This window comes from Mycteria americana, chromosome 12 (assembly GCF_035582795.1).
Source record: "Mycteria americana isolate JAX WOST 10 ecotype Jacksonville Zoo and Gardens chromosome 12, USCA_MyAme_1.0, whole genome shotgun sequence".
Lineage (NCBI taxonomy): Eukaryota > Metazoa > Chordata > Aves > Ciconiiformes > Ciconiidae > Mycteria > Mycteria americana.
The window spans coordinates 12,218,190-12,240,168 of NC_134376.1; positions in this window are offsets into that span (position 1 = coordinate 12,218,190).

A 21,979-nucleotide genomic window follows, 5' to 3' on the forward strand; every position below is an offset into this window, starting at 1 on the left:
CTATTTTGGTGTCTGTTTACTGGATACATAATTACAAGCAATAAGTACATGCATCTTTCCATCCTTCTCAGAAAACCACCTTTCACACTTTATTATCACTTATTAAAGCCTACTGCTGGCTTGATTGCTTGATTGAAGTGTGTAGGCTGCACTATACTTACCCGCAAATAAAGCACCTTCATTTGGTTCTTAAGTTACTTCAGAAGCTCTCCCTGTTATTACATGCCTCCTTTTCATATTACAAATTTCACACACTTTACTGCTTTTGTGTTTCACTTAAAATCTTGTTTATTGGTGGCACAAAAGTAAAGTTTGACTAGTAATGCCTGCTTTTTTCTTTTCATGCGTTCCCTCATGGGATGTAATTCAACTCACATTGATGCAAGTTATTCATTTCTGAAAATCTTTCAAGTATGTCTGAACCAAGCAGGTTCTTACATTTTCTACCCTTGGAAGGAGGGGAAGAATCATATTACAGAGTTTCCATCCTTTGATATATATGATTTAATGACAGAATATACATAATCATACCTTTCTCAACAGATACTGTTGAAGTTAAAATCTGTATCTAGATGGACTACTGTGCCTAGCCAAAATATGTTTTCTACCACAGGATCACAGGATCATTTCTTATGACTTCTTCAAATGTAAGGCTGTTCTTACAAACTAAAGACTGTTACACCTCAAAAGTCTCAAGACAAACATGTAAAAGAGTAAAGTAGGTAAACCAAAGCATCGATATGGTCGATTTTATTTAATATAAATTAAAAATGCATGGATTTGGGACATATGTTTTATTATTACTTACATTGTGCCTGCAATATTTTAATTTCTTTGAAAAATCAGTCATTCACTTTACCTGCTTTCAGAAATGTATAATTAAAGAAGAGACAACTCTAGTAAGTTGTCTAATATCTAACTTTGTAAGAGTTTTTATCCACAGACTGCAAACTCAGTCTGATCTCCTTTGTCCATGTAATGTTCATAAAAGCAATATTTTTCTTTAGTTCTGTTTTAAAAATGAGACAGGTCAGTTTGCTATAACAAAAAGTGTATTAGAGCTTAAGATTATGTGAAAACATAGTCATCATCTGTTATCAGCTATTTCCTTCAGCTTTCCTCTTTTGGTAAAATGTTTGCCACAGGAAAAAAAGTAGGTGGACAATCAACACTACTGGAATTAGGGATTTTTTTTCAAAATTGGCTTGTGCTAGGTAAACAAACTGAAACACTGCTAGATGATCTAGTTTTTGTCCAGTAGTGAATGTCATTTATATATCAGCTTATATATATCCATACGCACACAAACCCAAAATAGTGAGGATTCTCAACATTGTGACTTACAACACTGTAAGTTGTGCACATCAACTTAGTCATGTGAATTTCTGTAAGTTTCAGTTAAATGCAGGTTACTGAATTCTGATTGCCTGTTTTGAAAATTAGAAAACTTTGCTTTCCATGCTAGTTTTGCAAGGAAATAAATTACACAGATGCACTGCCAGCCTGTCAGTTCTCATCCCCTCCCTCATAACTTTTGAATGAATTGGCTAATTTTGATCAAATTTGACAAAAGGACCTGGTCTCAAAGATATGAAGTTCCAACAAGTTTCCATGAGAACTGACAGTTGAGTAGGAGATAAAGACTGACATGAGTCTTCCCAGTGAGGAAAATATTGCTGTGTAAGCTCAGCAATTATCTATTATGCTTGACATACCCACAAGTCGATCATTGTGTATATATCAGCCACACAATCCACTTGCATGTAATTCAGAAACAATCACAGGTCTTCTGTTTCTCACCCAGCCACAAGCTAGGGAAGAGAGGAGAGGTTGGTGGTATATTTTGGAATCAGTGGAGAAGCTAGGTTTTAGCAATGAAAAGTGAATGAAGAAGGGAGCTGTAGTTTGATTGGAGATAATCTCATTTGAAACCAAGCTTCTGCATATACACTGCAATCAGATGAATTCATTAAAGTTTGCAAAGTGTTTGTAATCATTAACCCACTATAATCCAAAACAGTAAAAAACAGGAAAAGATCAGAAAATGTCAGGCTTACTGTGATTTAACAATGTTGCAAACAAGTTGCTATTTGTATTCTCCAGTGTTAATTTAAGTAGGCCAGTATCCCAGAGTGCTCTGGAATCTTTTCATATGATCACCACTTGATCTAGGAGGCCACATGTAACCATGCCCTTTTTAGCTGGGTCCGCACTAGCTCTATGGGTGATTACACAGTTGGCACTTGGGTTGTTAGGGACATATCCCAGGTTATTAACACCTCAATAACTTGAATCTTTTAAGATTCTTGGAATGTTGTGGAAGAATTCTTTTACCTTTCCAGGCCTTTTTCTGGATGATCCTTGGCCCACATTTAACTGAGAGAATCCCTATGTTGTCTGCTCTTTGCTTCTGTTCAGTTCTGCTGACGCCAGCCCCCTGGCTCTGAAAGTTTGGTATGTGCTGGGTTTCCTTCCAGTCTCCTCAGCCAGTCTCACCAATGCCACATAAGGAGGAAAAACAACGTCCTCCCCCGCCCTTACTCCTGTTTACTTTCCCTGCTTATTCAGGAAAAGGATTACATTACCTTTTTATGCAGACATCACACCAGGACCTTGCATTCTGTTATTTTTCTACTACAAATCCTTGATCTTTTCCAGTCATTGCTTTCAAAGACAGTATTCCATTCTGTTGATAAAGTACTTTACTTACATCTGCCCAGACCTAATAAACACTCCAGAACTGGAGGTCCATCAATGTTACTGAAAATACTTCTTTGAATTATCATTTAAGCTATCGTATTCCTCCCTCATCCAGATGTCACAGAGCATAAGTGATAAGAATCATTCCAAAGAAATCTGCATTGCAGTCATCATCAAAGCGAGTAAATAAAGAAAAGCTGATAGGACACCACACACTAGGCAAATCGCTGTGATCTTCATAGAGAAAGATAATGGCTTTATTTTTCTTCTTTTTTTAAATATACCTTTTCTTCTAGATTCAGAGGCCTTCATGTTAAATTCAATATTTTTAGCACCCACACGACCATCTAGAATTAAATTGCAGCAGTTCCTTAGCATCTGAGTAAGAAAGCAATGATAGATCACTGTGATTCTCCTGTCCTTGTACAGTAATCAAAGAATCATTTACTAATAGACTGAATTGCTTCCAAAAGCAGAAATCACACAGCTCCATCTTGTGGAAGATATGATTCCTGATGTAATGTCACAGCTCAGTTAAGTCCTGCAGTTGACTTCTGCCTTCGTTAATGATTTAGCTTTAGGTGGTTTTATCTACAAGGTTTTACCTACTGCAGATTATTTTCTTTTTTGTGTAATTTACACAACTTTATCAAGAGCAGGAACAATCTGCCGAGCATTTTCATTTATATTCTTCTGTTTCATACTATTTTCCCATAACATTCTCCCAAACAGGCCCATACTTCAACAGTTCATGTTTGTACCAAGTGGTGCAGAATCAGCTACTTAATATTCTTTCTGTCCTCCTTCTTTGTCCCATAAAAGGTTGAACACCTTACAGAAGTGTCCTCAGTGAACATGCCATAGATTAGTACTAAAAATATTTGATTTTCAGCCTAGTGGTACTTCTTAGCAGGAAGCATTTGCAATCCAGTTTAGGTGGCATAAAAGTGCAGGGCAGCAGAGTTTGTCTCAGTCATGTAAACCAACACAGAACTCTAATCTGTAATGTTTCCATAACCTAATACCACTAAAGTAAACCAAACAGGTAAGTTTCCACATTACGAAAAATGTCTTCCTGAATTCTGGAGACAACGGTGGGATTGATCCTTACTCCTTTGCTGCAGTCTCATTGGCCCACTGGGAGCTTCGGAAGGGAGTGTACATCGGAAATAAACACGTCACCATATGCACTCCACAGACACTGATTCTATTACTGTTGTGTTGCAAAGTGTAGTCTGTATCTTCCTACTTCCTCCACCCTTCCGTGGTAAGATTAGTGTTGCAGGGAGATAGAGCTTTGAAGTCCTCAGCAAACACAAGTTTATCATTATTCTTTGTACTTCTCTTCAGCAACTTTTTCAATAATTAGGGCACCATTTACCATAAAAGGTAAATTCCAAATTTAAGATGTCAGGAATGCAAACTAAGACTTTTAGAGTGACAAAAAACACTAAGCATTTGAAAATTTCTGAACAATAAGACCCTCTTTTTACAATGGCAATTATTCATCCTCTTGTGTTATAATATTCATCCTCTTGTGTTATAAGAGTTGATATTATAATTATAATATATCAACTCTTCGGTCATTAATCGAGAATTTTATGGGAACTAAGAGAAACAAAACCTTTAAAAAAAACCTGCTATGCTCAAACAACTATTTAGTATGTCCCCACATACTCATTATTTCTTCCATCAACCACATTAGTGGCAATTATTCACCAGGTTTTGCACTTTCTTTTCATTCACCATTCAGTACATACAGTGACCAGGTCACCACCATCGCATTCTCAATGAAGAACAGAAAAGGAATTTTAACAAAAGATCCAAATGTTATGAAACTCTATATTTAATATGAACAAGTCTCAAAGATAAGACCCAAAGATTAACTACAAATTGAATACTAATAAAAATTACTAAATAGAGGTTAATCGAATTGGAAATGAAAAATCATAAATCATTCAACTGTATAGTATTTATACGTAAACTTCTATGCCATGCTATATATTTTTGGCTATACACTTTACTTACGGAAAGTGTATTAAAACATATATATCAACAGAGGTCTACAAACTGAAATCCATCAAGAAAAAAGTTCCTTGGTCTTTAGTATGTAACTCATTGTAAAGACTTCACAACTGTCCTGGTTTCAGCTGAGATAGAGTTAATTTTCTTTATAGTGGCTGGTATGGGGCTATGTTTTGGATTTGTGTGGAAAACAGTGTTGATAATACAGAGATGTTTTAGTTGTTGCTGCCCTAGTCAAGGACTTTTCAGCTTCCCGTGCTCTGCCAGGTGCACAAGAAGCTGGGAGGGGACACAGCCAGGATAGTTGATCCAAACTGACCAAAGGGCTATTCCATACCACATGACGTCACGCTCAGTATATAAAGCTGGGGAAGAAGGAAGGGGGACGTTTGGAGTGATGGCGTTTGTCTTCCCAAGTCACCGTTACGCGTGATGGAGCCCTGCTTTCCTGGAGATGGCTGAACACCTGCCTGCCCATGGGAAGGGAGTGAATGCATTCCTTGTTTTGCTTTGCTTGCATGCGCGGCTTTTGCTTTCCCTACTAAACTGTCTTTATCTCAACCCATGAGTTTTCTCACTTTTACTCTTCCGATTCTCTCCCCCATCCCACCAGGGGGGAGTGAGCAAGCGGCTGTGTGATGCTTAGTTGCTGGCTGGGGTTAAACCATGACAACAACATATTTTGATGTTTGGAACAATACTTTGTGTTTAGAGAAGAAGGTATTTTTCATAAGTTGCAATCTAATGTAATACTTCTCTATCAGATTATCCCAGCCCACATCCACTGAAGTTTTCTGAAAAAGCAGCGAGTAACATGACTCATGGGACTATTTGCGGGTGACTCTGGGAACATATTTCCCATTAATTTACAACTGAAATGTGTGAGTGGTCACAAATGACCACAAACATTCCCTCTAGTCTTCTAATTTAATTAAAAGGATAAATGATCCTAAGTATTTTCATCTTTTTTAATTAGTTTTAAATTAATTTTCAGTGTGGGAGCCAGAAGTCCTAAGAGAAAAAGTAAGGAATTGTGCACAGGAGCTTCTGCTGATGTTCAGACATACCAGATCTGCATGATGAATGTCAACACGATAACCAAAACTGATTATTACACAATACAAAACACGATAACCAACATGATTATTAAAATACTGGTTTGGACTACAACAGTCAGAGGCTGTCTGAATTAACACATATAGGCAAAAAAATGCAGTAGAGAAAAATCTCCTAAAAATCATCCAAAATCTGTATTTTTAGCTAACATGCCAAGACTTAAGTGGGAAAAAAACCAGAATGGCATCTTGATTCTTTCCCTACAAAGCATATTCCACGCCCCTATTGAGATGATTCGTCACCACTTCACCCCCCTGAATTCACCTTCCATACTGAGAAACATTTTGGCAGTCCTCTCTTGTGGTAGAAGTCAAAATAGTAACTCTCTAGATATGACTGACAAGAAAAACACCTCATCTGTTCTGCTAACATTTTTTTATTGTATGAAATTTCAGGAACAGTATCAAGTTGATTTCTTTTTATTAAGTCTTGAAGTGATTTTTGTTTCTCTGAGAAGTATTAGTATTACTCTGAAACACTGAAAACCAAAATCTACAGAAAGGATGAAGAAAAAGAACCAAAGGAAAAGATTTTCCAAGGTTCATACCCCACCCCACCAATAGCTGTCAATCCTGACAAGAAACAGCTACCTCTGAACGTAGGTGGATGCAACAGTTCATCCTCTTTATCCAATCAGTCTTTGGACCATATCCCAGAATCTGCCAACAAGGTTGCCAATTAGTGCCAATCATGGCAGGTTTTTCTGTGATATGGACACCTATTCAAGAGAAATTGGGCTGATACTATCGATCTACTTTGCATCTGTATCTAAAGAGCCTTTGTATGACTTTGTAACCTTCAGTTACTACCAAGATTAACCAGGTTGAAATACTAATCTATAGATATGAAAAACATATTCCTCCATCATAAAACAAACTACATTGTGCAGTTTATAGCTGGAAGTACTCTTAGGTTTTTCAAGAAAGTGCCAAGAGACTACTGCTAGAAAGATAAAGTAATTTGTTCAATAGGGCTACAATTATTTCATTCCCCAAAGTAGGGCATTAAAAATTATGTTAATTAGGATAAATATTAAGAAAGGATTAAAGCATTATTACAAGACAAACCAAACAACAAAAGAGTTGCTGAATATTACAACTGCTACAAATAATACTTTACAGTGATACTCTGTGCTGCGTATGGTGCTTAGAAGATATATAATTACGCACTGGCTGCCAGCAGTATTCTGGCGCATTTAATCATCCTTAACCCTGTATATTTTCATTACTTTTGTGCATACCATTAAAACTCAAATGTTATCAAAGCATGGCATTAGAAATAATTTAGTATTTACTATTTTAGATTGAAAAATATATGACTAAATGTTAACTATGGGCAGGTCATTCTAGTGAAAAACAGGACAAAGTACAGTACAAACATACCTGAATCTGCTGTGTTTCCCAGTCATCCATTTATCTATTCCTTTTCCAATACATGTACATTTTGGCTAAGGCATTGAAAGTGTAATCCTGAATTCCCTGGTAATCTAAATGGGAGATTTGGCTGCAGGAGGAATCAAACATCTGACTTAGGGCAGAGAGAATTAAAAAGTAAAATGCCTAGAGGACTTTGCAGGTAACTAGTTTTAATATAAAGACTCTTGTTTTATTATGCATGAATATGAGTGTGATTCTTTGGATTCTAAAGTAGTTAATCAATGTTCAAGGGTTTTTAAGAACCTCATTATATATCTCTTTTATAGGATTATGAACATTTGCAAATGGGGTCATGTAGTAATGCTTCAAAGGCTAAAAAGTTAGATCAAGACATATTTTCCAAAACTCTTTAAAATATTTCAAAATCAGAAGCCCTGCCCAATATACATTGCCACATTCAAAGTGTTTGCATTCTCTGTGAATTTTAGCAACATCTTTTTTTCATATATATATTACTGTTCTCCCTCCCCCACTGTTTTCCTACGATGATGACTACATCTGCACAACTTTATCCAAAAGTAAGAAGAGTTTCATTTAAATAAAATTGAAATAAAGCTACAAAAATTAAAGCTACATATACTACAGACTGAATTGATTAGTTTAACTTAATTTACTAAGCAACAGTGTGCAAGGATTAAAAAAACACTTAGATTATGGTTGAGCACCTCTTGGCAGTTTTGTAACTACCTCTTCTGAGGAGTTTTCCTTTCATTAGAGGAACCAAACAAAAGAAAGCTGAATCCACAGGGATTTTACAGATTTGTAAAAGTATCTTACAGTTACAACTTCAGGTTTCCAAATTTGTGTCTAGTGGGTCACTCAATATTTTGCACAGGTAAGTTTATTTAGTGTTCAGGTATATATACTTAGAGTCTAAATGATAATCTGAGCTCTCAAATGAAGAAGTTGAAACTGTGTTTACTGAAGACAATGCTAGTGATACTGAGTTTTAGATAAGATAAATAAATTCAGAAACTCATAATACATGAATGCAACTCCCAAATCCAGAAATCAAATGTGCGTTTGGTTTAAACTGAAAGCTTGACATTGAGCTAAGAATATTTATGCAGCCTATTAAATACTGAAAAAAGGCAAAAAGTTTTTAAAAAATTAGAATTATCAAGACTGGACTGTCACTTTTATGTTCTAGAATTCATTACCTGTGTGAAAGACTGAAAGAAGTTGGGTGCCCTTAACACTATTCCAGATAATCTTCAAAATAATCTGTATTTCAGACAGCTTTTAGTCATTCAGCAATATCATAAATAATTAAAAAGTAAAGATGTAAAAGGTTAATGAATTGCAATAATTGCAAAGATACAGTTTTCAGTATCCTCTAACAGAAAGGCTAGGAGTAGTTGGCGATACAAAATTGCAGGAATGATCTAGATCTGGTTCTCTAAATATTGATATGAGCGTTCTATTAAGAGCCCCATATAAAGAAAATAGTTTCCAATTTTATTTTTTCAGTCCCTTAACTGCACACATTCCAATAGAAAAACTCCCTGTCAATAATGTTCATCACTTCCCAGCAAGAAAATACACAGAGATTTAGGTTCAACTGAGGAGTTCCATCTTCTTTCTTTAAGCTCTTGTCTGCAATGCTATAAAGGAAAAACTGCTCACTGCTGATCAGAAAAGACAACGGACCAGAATTGCTTGATGGATAATAATTCCAGAAAAGAAAGATTTTTTTGTCAGGATCCATTAAAAGGCAAGAGAAAGTAATCCAATGAAGGAAGTCTCATTTCCTTTTCAATTCCATAACAACTAAGGACAAATTGTTAGAACACAGTTATGTTTAGAATTTGGGAGGCTAATCAAGTATTCCCATCAGTGTCAAATAACACATGAAAAATTAATTGACTCAGATGTATGTGAAGTAGTGGGGTGCAGTAATCAGAACGGACTCAACATGGCAGCACAATTGAGTTTTGGACAAGCCAAAGAAAAAAAACAGGAATGTTTTAAATTGTCTCTCTTAGGGGAAACAGTCCTTTAACATATGTGTCAGCCTGTAGGCTGGCAGAGCAGAGAATCTTCTGTAAGGTGGTAGAGGAAGCTTGTGCTCAAATATAACCTCCTTTTTTTTTTTTTTATGTTTTGTACTGACAGAGGAAGGATTGTCAGGTTTATACACAGACATGGCATGCAAAAAACTTTCTAGTCGATATACACATGTTCACAGAGGTGTGTAAACACTGGCAGTCAGGAACATAAGAGTAGCCAACCCAGATCAGAGCAAAGGTCTGTATCTGACAGTAACCTTTTGTGGATGCCTAGGGAAGAGTGAAAGCACAGGTAGCATATAGTGAGACTTCCTGAATAGGAGCTCCTCCTTCCAGAGCTTAGGTCCTGGTATTTCATAGCTTTGGGTGTTTTATTACACCATTACTTTTTTAAAACCCATGTAAACTTCTTACATCCAGTGTCTTCAAGATGAAAAGGAGGCTAGGAAGTTGAAGGAAGCAAGGCAAGAGGTTTGGAGCAGCAAAAAGGAGAGATTACAAAAGGAGAGAATAAATGGGATAGGACTGCAAAGAAAGAATGGGATTTGAGCAGCAACACTGCTTGAAGAAAAGGATGCAAAGAGACTCAAGGCAAAGATTTTTTTCCATCTGCAGCTCTCCATCCGTAACTGACAGTACCGGGGGCTCTCTAGGAAGGTAAGAGACAGCATTAAGCACACATGCTGACAGCACAGAAGGGGCACATTGTTACCTATTGCAGCCTAAAAGAGCATTAAGAAAGGGGTACAGTGAAATCCAGAAAGAAAATTAGTTCAAACTTCACTGGGGATATTTTTTAATTGTATGCATCTGTATGGGATGTCAGACAATCCACCAATGAATGTGTAACTTCTTACCTTTCTCAGCCATGCAACCCTAGATACGTATTGTCCCTGTGTCTCACCCTGTATGTGTCATATTCTGAGAGGAGCCCCTTCCAGTAGTTGTTTTCAGAAGTAAAATGTTTTTTTTACAGGGTGGAGGGGATTGAGAAGTTCTGTGAAAAAAATCCAGAGGGGAGACAGTGGTTGATAACAGCACAGAGAAAGATGGGAGGGCAGATTTGGTACATTAAGAGTGTGTCAAAGAAGGCATAGCAGAACAAATAATACTCACCCATAATGAGCTATTAATGGTACTGAAATTGTACCATTCATTTGTTAAAATGAATATGCTTGACTGTAGATTTTCTTGTCAGTCTATATATTTTGATTATATGCACCACACAGCTCAGCGGTAAATTACTCCAATTAACTTTAGGATTCTTTAGGATCCACAGGAGTAGCATATGCACATCTCATGGCAGAATCTAGAATTCAACTCTAAATTCTTGTCTTGTTTGTGCAAAGCGAGTGGTTACATTCAAAAGTGCTGACAAACTTCAGCAGGAATTCTACAGAGATCTAAGGCAATACTGGTTTCTTAAATTTCCCATAGGAAGAAAACTTTTTTAAAAGCCAAAGAAAATTTAGTATATCTGTCACAGTAAAGTTTGAAAAAGAAGTACAGCTTGAGTTCATTTCTTAACAAACACCTTAAGCATTCAGTCACCATTTTTGTATACCAAATACAGACATTTCAATGAGAATCTTAGCTTACAGATAAAATGTTTTTCATGCTGTTCCTTTTTAGTTTTAGTAGCACATCCTCTGTGAAACTAGCACCGTTCCATCTGTGAAACTATATAGAGTCAGACATTTTACCTCATAACAAATCTGCGTAGCTTTCTATTTTTTGGCTGTATGAGTACAAAAGAACTTGACATGAAACAAACTGCAAATAATCAGATGTAAATCATAACTCTCTAGAAGAAAGTTATATCCCTACTTTTGTTAGGAGAAACCACAAACCAAGTGTCAAGAGAAGCTTGACAAGGGAAGAGAGGGCAAAATGTAAGAACTAGGGGAACTAAGAGAGATTCCACAGCAGAAGTTCTGCCAGGAAATAGCAAGTAATACAACAACGAATCCACTGAATTAAACTTGACAAACTGTGAGAACAGTCAAGACAGACATTTATTTCTGATAAAGAACTCTAACAGTTTCCATGTACAATACATGCTCTTCTGTTCTTGTTTTCATAACTTCCTGGTGAACTACTGGGCCCTTCCCAGTGCTGAATTAATTTAACTTACAAATTAACTGTGCTTTTCTTCGTTGTAAAAGTTACTATGCAGAACAATTAATTGTTGCTATATAGAATCATAGAATCATTTAGGTTAGAAAAGACCTTTAGGATCATGGAGTCCAACCGTAAACCTAGCACTGCCAAGTCCACCACTAAACCATGTCCCTAAGCACCACATCTACACGTCTTTTAAATACCTCCAGGGATGGTGACTCAACCACTTCCCTGGGCAGCCTGTTCCAATGCTTGACAACCCTTTTGGCAAAGAAATTTTTCCTAATATCCAATCTAAAGCTCCCCTGGCGCAACCTGAGGCCGTTTCCTCTTGTCCTATCACTTGTTACCTGGGAGAAGAGACCAACCCCCACCTCTCTACAACCTCCTTTCAGGTAGCTGTAGAGAGCAATAAGGTCTCCCCTCAGCCTCTGCTTCTCCAGGCTAAACAACCCCAGGTCCCTCAGCCGTTCCTCATAAGACACATGCTCCAGACCCTTCACCAGCTTCATTGCCCTTCTCTGGACACGCTCCAGCACCTCAATGTCTCTCTTGGAGTGAGGGGCCCAAAACCGAACACAGTATTTGAGGTGCGGCCTCACCAGTGCCGAGTACAGGGGGACAATCACTGCCCTAGTCCTGCTGGCCACACTGTTTCTGATACAAGCCAGGATGCTGTTGGCTTTCTTGGCCACCTGGGCACACTGCTGGCTCATATTCAGCTGGCTGTCGACCAACACCCCCAGGTCCTTTTCTGCTGGGCAGCTTTCCAGCCACTCTTCCCCAAGCCTGTAGTGTTGCATGGGGTTGTTGTGACCCAAGTGCAGGACCTGGCACTTAGCCTTGTTGAATCTGATACAGCCAGTCCAGATCCCTCTGTAGATTCTTCCTGTCCTCAAGCAGATCAACACTCCCACCCAACTTGGTGTCATCTGCAAACTGACTGAGGGTGCACTCAATCCCCTCGTCCAGATCATTGACAAAGATATCACTACAGTATAATTTAGAAAATTATACATATGTAGTAGACATAATGGATAATTTTGTCATAACTCAGAAGTCCTGTCAATAGATCATTCAAGGGCAAAAGGAAGCACAGAACTGGACCAAATCTACTTATCAGTACTTGCTTTTTGTATCGCAGTAGAGTTTGAAGATCCCAAATAGCGCTTGATCCTCTTTTGTTAGTCAGTGGCCAAACACAAAATAAAGGATTTTACAGATGTCACCTGACAAGCTATAACACTACTCACTCCATTTGACTCCACTCTGAAGAACAACCAGCAAAATTAAGCATGTCCACAATCTCAACCACTCTCAGCTTAAACTATGATCTACCTGCATGAAGACAATGCCCTGTGAACTGAAATGGCTGTGGCACACATACATGTTCCATTAAGCTACAAATGTGGGGGGATAATAATGGTATTTTTTTAAATTGCCAAATTATTCACTATGGTTTTGGCAAAAACAGTAAAGCCATGATTAAGACAGCCGCTCCCTTCCCCAAAAAAATCAATAAATCCCCCCTGCAGCTTGTTAATAAAGTTATAACTTGCACCATTCATCTGGTAAATAAAAATCCTTGGAAAAATGGAAACAATGAGAAAGCAGTTCCATGCATATTCAAATAGTTGTAATTGCTATGGAAACCATCGCTAGTAATTCAGTCTTTGTCTCGAAGCATCAGAGGCAAATCATGATACAATGACAGCAAAAGAAAGTGTAATGCTGCCTAAGACTTCAAAGTTCAAAATTCAAGAGAAAATTAAACTACCATGTAGGAAAAGCCTTCATGTTCTCCCATCTTCCAGGCTCTTTCTGGAGGATATTTATGTGGATGAGCCCTTCGGTATTATTTTCTGCCTGGGCTTCCCAAATAGTTGCTTAAGTAGCACTGAGGGCTGGCAGAATCGCTATGGTTATTGCAAATAATGGATACTGTTTCCTTAGTCCGTTCTTCAAGTAATTGTAATTTTAACCACCCTTCCTTATTAGAAATTTTGGGAAACCTGAAAATGTGTAACTCTATTCAAGCAATGCCATTCATTTTCAAGCTCCAAGATGACTGATAATAGGGTCAAAGAAGGTAACAGGGTCAAGGATTCAGAGATCATCAATGATGGCAATAGGCTTTAATGTAAATAAAGGTGGGTAAAATAAGAAGCTACTATTTTTAGACTCAAAAAACCCAGTTATTTTATAATATTATACACCTTGCTTTCATTTCTTTTATATGAAATATTCTCAATTTATTGTATTGTATTTTTACATTGAATGTGTTAATGGGTAGTTCAGAATATTTGCAACATTTCATCTCATTTCCTTGCAGTAGTCTGCCTGCAGATGAACCAGAGGTGATCTCACCATTGTTCCTAATCAGCCTCAACACCTATTTCTGAGTTTCATTGTACCACTTTTCAAATTCATTTGCTGAATAAAATTAGTAAATGCAATATGCATATATCTACTACTCCGAATTATGTTGAAAAATCATTACCTATGATGCGCTAGCCTTTGTTCTGTCTAGGTGCATAATTTCCAGAAAGAATACCATCTCAAATATTATTTGAGGAGTACATTGCATTTCAAACACTAACCACTCACTTTTCTTTTCTCAGGTACATCCCATCCCTTTACACTCCCATAAAGCAAAAGCCCACAAACACTTTGATTTATCGAAGGTTTACAGTAAGTCATTAATGTTGTTGTTTATAAGCAACAACTTATGCTTTTAAAAAAGTTACTTTAATTGAAAATTCTGCACACCCACCTTCTGAATCAGTATTTGTGTAATAAGGATTTTGTTTTACAATCATGTCAACCTTGCCTTTCCTACCTTTTTTTTTTTTGGTTAGAGTCTTCTAAGCCATAGAAACCAAACAACTTCCCACAGAAAACAAATTCTACGAAACACCTGTTTTCCACATTACAATCAGTCAGAAGTCCAGTCAGATGTGAGAAAATAACCACACTTTGTCAATGAAAGTATAGGATGCAAATTTTATGCTAGCATCATTCTGATAATCAGAAGGCAAACAACAACTATTCTCACATAATGTCATTTGGTTTAGTATTAACTCACCAACGTTGTTTTCATGAATGTGAACTGGTAGAATATGAACCTTACAGATAATTGTGTCATATAATCACAGCTTTTTTTATAGCTATTGTCAGATGTAAAGCTAGATTTATCATACTGCCAGACCACAACCTGGGCTTTCAGGATAAAAAGTGGCCAAAATATACAGCAAGTTACACACACAATTAAACACACTTGCGAACAAGCCAAAATAATGTTTGGTTCTTAAAATTATTTCATTAAAAAAATTTTGTTTGTAAAACATTAAAAAATTGTAACACCAATATAGCAAGGATATTGATTTTGCTTCTCTAAAATCCTTCACTGGGATATCATCATCAAAGTTAGCAAACTAATGTATAAAAAAAGGTATTGGTCAAAATGCCTAAAAGGAAATAAACATAGCGTTTCTTCTTTTTAGACTAACAGAATAAAAAACAAAAAGTTTTTACTCTGGCACAGACTGTTCACTGTGATTAATAAAAATAACTTTTTTGTCCAAACAAATTAATACATTTAAGTAAGCCTCTTACATAAGGAAAAAAAATCAGACTGAAGCAATCATAGGAAATGCACAGGAAAGGTAGACTGGGATTACAGCATGAAGTTCTGGGATGATAGAGAATACCCAAGAAACTGGGAGTTGAAGAGGGAAAGGCAGCAATGGGTAACCTGAAAGAATGAATCAATATATCATGAGATTTCTAGAAGCACGTATCTTTCTGCATAGAACATATTTCTATTCAAACCCAAGATTCAAGAAATCAGCACTAGAGCCTTCTGCATTGCAGCACCCAAAAACCTACAAGAAAAAATTACAAGACATGTGTACTTCCATCAAAGAAAAAAAATATAGTTATTAACTTGATCTTGCACCAGCATTGGGGTTAGTTTCCTACTTTACCTGATATTGTCCATACATCTGGATCTGAAAATTTTGGGTTTTCCTTCTCAGGGACTTGCCCCAGCCCTCTACAGACTGCTTTAACAAAACCCTATGTAGCTTTAGTTCTGTCTGTCTTACATTATGCTTATGCTCCAGGTTTAAACTGCATTTTTATAAAGAATCATTTAATCCATACCTCTTTAATATCTATATCTTTAATTATCTTTAATTACGTGGTCTCACACGTTTAGAATTCTGTTTGCTTTCCTAGCTGGAAAGTGGTTTAAGTATTTTTTCAAGTCTCACATCTAATGAGATTTTTTATTTGTATAATTCCTCATTAACATACAAAGATTGTATCTCTAAAACAATGTACTTATTTTCTTAGCAAGAAAAGAATTAAATGATTGGGACACCTGTAGGCCTCACATTTTCAAGGATCTAAGAAAATGTTCAACAGTCAGATGAGATTTTTGACTGTTGTATTTGTAAAACATTTTATCTGACTAACCTACAAACACCCTAGAAACATACCCTCCAGGCTAAAATGCAGCATGCAAAGTTTAAAAGTGATTCAAAGAACTCTTGGAGCTCAGTAAAGACAATTTACTATTCAGGTCTAAAATAAGCCAGCTTCAGTCTTAACTATGAAATGATTATTGCTGCTTTGTAATTAGAGGTTTCCTACAGGCTCTGAAGAATGTAAGCCAACAGTTTTCTCTCTACTTTAAATTGAATTTAAAACATCATTAAAAATAGAACAGATCACACATTCATAATACTATCTTAATAAGAAATCTGAGAGGTGTGATAATTTGGTACGTATCTAATTTTTCAGATACAGTTACTGAAAGTAAAGAGTAGAAAAGACATATTGATTTGAAATGCAAGTAAAGATGTAGATTCCAATTTTGATTCTTGTATTGCGTGATAAATCCCAGGAAATTCATACAAGTTTATAGACACTCTAAAGATGTTCAGGATACTATTTACTAAAGACGAGGTTAGTTTTCTTGATATGTTTCTGGGAAATATGATACATTCAAACTAGGATGTAAAAGCCAACAATTACTGAAATAAAGAGAAGAGAAAGTATCACAACCCCTGAACTATTTCCTTTTGAATAATATAACACTGATGGGAGGTAGCATTATTTCTCACTTTGAACTGCCCCAAATGAAAACACTCTAAGAAAATAGTGACATTGTACTGTAGAGCTTCTATACATCATATTTTCAGTCAGACACTTAGTTTTTCTTTCCTATAAGCAGTTAACCAGCCTCTTTACCTCACTGGAGTATGTCAGCTAGGCAGATGGCCGTTTTATTTACTTACAAGTCCTGTTTTACTTGGCATAGTAGAAGCAGGGATGAGCCTTTTCCTTTGTTCAGAAATCTAAGTCTCTTTTCCTAGAAAATAGTTATCTAAAGTAAGATGTCATTTTTCCTGGCTTCCTTGAACAGTCACACCTACACAGTGCATTATAGGAGAGTTGACATCACCAGGCAAGGCATGAATTGATGGTGCAAATTTCAGAAGATCAAGCCTGAAATTTGAGTCCTGATTTCCTCTGCTTGCTTGCTGTCCATCTCTGGACAGCACTAAATTCTAGTAATTGTGGATTTGGTCAACTCAGTTTTTAACCCTCAAATTCCCCTGAATATATCTACTGATTCAGGAAGTACATAAACAGAACATCGTATAACAGTGTAAAAATGCTGCAATTGCTGTCTTTGCTGGATGTATTCTATAACCAAACGCTTAGAGGAATGGAAAAGTCCATATATCAGGAAAGTTTGCTTCATGTTAACTTTACGTTCTCTTTAAAAGTCAAGAAGTTATAGAGGTATGAATCTAAGAAAATCAGAATATTCCTTCAGTGAGGAAACCGCAGCTGCCTTCAGTTATTAAAGTGTTAAGTAAATTACTACAAATGTGATCCTACATTAGCAGCAATATCCTGTTTCAATAATAGGCTACAAGCATTCTAATTAGAAACGTCTATCATGTGAAACAATACTAGTACCATATTTACTCTTTTCAGATTAATATGAAAAGGTTTTTAATTGTCATGTTAGTACGTTTCCTTGCTAAACTTTTGTATTGGAGAAACAGTAAATTTTATAATACACCTCAGGAAAAATGTCTGTATAAAACTGATACTTCATACTAACTTGTAAGGTAACAATATTTTACCAGTGAAATTTAGGAACAGTCACACTTTGGTTTGGTTTACCCGAAGGACGCTACTACAGCAATGTTGTTGCTCCACACTTTATACAAAGTTATCTTGTTCACTTACACATCATACACTGGGTTTGGAATACAGCTTTAAAAACAATGACTAAATCTGGTTTACCCACAAAAGCAAATATGCTTTGGAAAGACAAGTACATCACTCCTTTCTCGACATGGAACGATGAGAATAACAGGCTGAGGTGTGAATAAGATCCTTAACTGTCTATCTGTTTTCCTGGTGCCTAAAAAGCATGCCCTTCAGAATGCTGACTAAATCTTATCTTACATGTTTTACTCTATGAGATTTTCTGCGAGCTCTTTAGCAAAGTAACAACTTGATAGAACATTTGGTTTGTGAGTGAGAGTAATTTATATTTTCGTAAAGCTCCAGTTCTAATCCCTAAATTTTATAACTATTTTGTTGGAATCAGAAGGATAAATAAATACTCATTGAACTACATGTTCCAACAACTTACGTTACATATCTGCAGTTCAGATGAAAAATTTTTAAGTAATAACATTGCAAGATCACTTCTTTTCACAAAAACACTTCTAGTAGCGCTCAGAATGTGATGGTTTTCATCAACATTTTTTCACTTAGGGTCAGGAAACACAAAATCTTCAACTAAAATTGCAAAACCAGATTTGCGTTGCCACTACTATACAACAAATCTACACTGGTCACTACGGTGCAAATGTTTATGCCTATGTAATACCGTCTATATACACCCGTGTTGAACTATTCCACATTGCATCATCAACTGCTGCTTCTTTTGCTAATGACAGAGTAGTTAATTTGTAAAAGTATTAAATGAACAGCTAAACATTGCTGAGTGAATATGACCATGTCCCTTAGAAATGCATGATACACTCGAACATCAGTAATGTATTAAAACACTTCACCTATCTATCATTTTTATATATTGCTACAATAAAGAAACCTCATTGTACTTCATGACTTTTACATCTAGAAACTATTAAAGTGGAATATTCTGCACGGTCACCAAGTATATTATTTGTCTAAGGTGCACAAGGAGAAGGGAAAAAAAATTAAAATTAAGGTTGTTCAGGGTACATAAGTATGAACTGTACGTATCTTCAAAGTTTTTAACCTAGCTTTGTAATTGTGGAGAAAAAATACTGTGGGAATCAGCTGCTTATGTTTAATTCTGAGTTTACTTCAGACAAAGTATATTGAACACACTCACTGTTACTTGTATGGCAAATATACCTAAGAGGGAAACAAAGGTGAAGGAGTTAGGAATACCAGGGTCTCATGGTCTGTGCAGAGCCAATATAGGACGAAAACTTACCTTTCCCTTTCTAATGTTCCCTGTCCATCAGACCATAGCCCAAATCAATTCTTTAATTGGAGTTCATTTTTAACCCAGCAAAAGCATGTAATGTTTAATTTTTACAATAGCTTCCTTGAAAAAGAATAATTAGGTTTTCCTTTATAGGGGAAATATTTTTTAACTTGTAAAGAATGTTCTATATGTAGACTGATGGAGAAAAATCTATTTCGGCCAATTACAAATTACAGAAAGTGGCCACCTCAGAACTAAACATTCTAAGAACATGAATAGATGTGGCTAAAAGATGGCTTATAATAAATTTCCAAATTATGGAACACATTTTTTCAATTTCCAATGTATCTTTATACCTACAGATAAATACCAGTATTTCTATTTTTGCTCTTTTTCTTAGAAAGAAAGTTTGTTCTTATTTAAAAAAAATATATTTCCTTGGGAACCTGGATAACAAAACTATGCTTTAATTCAGACAATTTCGCTTCAGCAGTCTTATCTTTTAACTATACGCTCTAACAGGAGCTTGTTTGTTTTTACTAAAGGTGTAAAAAAGAATAAATATGTAGTCTATGATATAATGATGCAAGATAACTCTAATAACAGGACTATGGATATTAATCTGTTAAGATTCATCAGCTAATGAGTTTAGGAACTAGTATGTTGATAAATCTAATCAGAGATAATGAATCAAAATATATATAGAATTTGAGGTAAATACAGTAGATTTTATTTATTGGCTCTGTGGGAAATTGCAAAATGTGAGAATTTTTAGGCCATTTCAAAGAAATTTGCCCTAGTCTTTGTAGTTGGCTAACACAACTGAGGTTTAAAACATCCCCTAAATCAGGCAGTGATTCTTCTCTGTAGATAATGGGGTTGATCAGGCTAAAATCCAAACAACAAACCAGGCCAAAGACACGATAAAAAATCCACAGAGTAGAAAAACTCAGCACATTTTCACAGCTCAAAATATTGAGTTTTACGTAAATACAAAGATAGGATGGAAGACAAAATAAAATGTTGATGTTTTAGAAAGAATATAAAATAAGTTTTGCATAAGTTATCTAAATATTGATTTTCTTTTCACAGGGAGTCCTCCTCAGCTCTTTACATTACCAGTAACAAAAGTTTATTAATATGATGCACAAGAACTGTTACTAGTTTTCAGAAAAGACTGTTGTCATAACACAAATGGGCAGATTAATGACTTAGTCATGGTTTCTTGCATTTTTTCTCTTCCTTAGTAATGATTAATAACTTGTCAAAATTAAAATTTTTAAAAAATTGTCAAAAGCATATCTTAAAGAGAAGATTAATATTAATATTGGTCATCCCAATAATAATGAGTGAACCAAATACTAATCCCACCTCCAGTGATTTGTTCTATTGCACTACCATACAATTAACCTGCCTTTCATATAGTGTTAATATGATGAAGTAAATAAGTCTGTTAACGCCTTTTTAAAACATGCAAGTAAGTGTCTTTCTTGGGAGGTTGATAATGGGCTGTACTGACCATCTCATATAATCTATCAGCTTGAAACTAGCCTATAATTTGTTTTTGTTTATAATTTTTTATGGAATGAAACTCCTAAAGTTACTCAAAATATTTATTACATACATATATATAACACAAGTTTTAATATGTTTAAAATTAAAGGCAAACCTTCATTGTTGAATACAGAAATATATTAGCATGTACTCCCCTGAATATCATTCTCCTAGCCTATTATTCCCATCTTAAAAATTACATATCATATCTAATTCTTAGCTAATTCTCAGACAAATTGTATTTATCCTGTTACTATACAAGTTCTTTCTTGTGTTTTTACAAATACTTTTTAAATATTACGCTAATGTTTTGCAAAGAAAAATTACACCAAAAGGAATTGCAAGATTTAGGCCTAAGTTCTGCTCTTCTAAGGTAACAAATTACAGCCCTCTACTGGTTAATAAATATATAAGCACAAGAAGTACATTTCACAACAATTTTACATTAATACTGTATTTAGCCAAAGTAAAAAAATATAAAAACATATAGTACAAAATAAAATCAGACTACAGAGATGCCTGAAATATTTTATTTGGATCATTAGAAAAAGTATTATTTCTAATTCATGTAGGAAACAGTAGGTGAAGGAGATGGCAGGTTCCTAAATTATATGGACAATTCTATAGAATACTGTAATTCTTCAAAGAAGTAGCCTTATTGGACTACAGTTTTTCATACAGTATTCAAAAATAGTAATAAATGTTAATGATAATCGTCATGTTATTGTGTAAGACTTTGTTTTGGTTAGTAAAATGACCTGCAGCCCACAAAAATGAAATGTTGTCCAAGTAAAAATACTGTTTTCCTGACATCTTTATGGTCTAAAATAAGTTTTAAATGCAAACATCAAAGAGCTTAGTAGCAGCCAGCTAAAAATGAGAACCAAAGCATGGTATTTAGTACAACAGGTGGCAATAGGATCCAATTTGCAAAGAAAAAATATTGTTCAGGTATCAGCATAAAATTTCAGAAATATGACACACGTATGAGAAAAATCAAGAATAGTCCCCATATTGTATTAATTTTTGCCAATTTTTAAAGATTTTTTCTACTTTGCCCTGAGTCTCTGTACTGCATTTTAAAATGCAAATGTATATATTATAAAATAATTTGAAAACTTCCTATATTAATTTAAAAGATTCTATAGCATAATCCTGACCATGTGGCAAATTTACAAATAATGCATTGCAAAGTGCATCTTCATTAATAGTGTCAACTTGAATAAGTATGCAGTAAAAGAACGTTAGCTTTATTTCCAACATGTTCCACTTTATTTTCCCTTAGTTAGAAAAAAACAAAAAATGAAAGAACTGCAACTGCCAACATGTGCCAATGTGAAACAAAGAACTGAAAGTATTTATTTGACTGTATTAGACAGTTGACTCAATGTCCTTATAATGGTATTTTACTGAAAGAAGATAATATTGGGGGAAATAACGGGAATTAATACCCAGTGTAAATAAAAGAGGTTTGGAACATCTTCCACACATTCACATTATGGAAG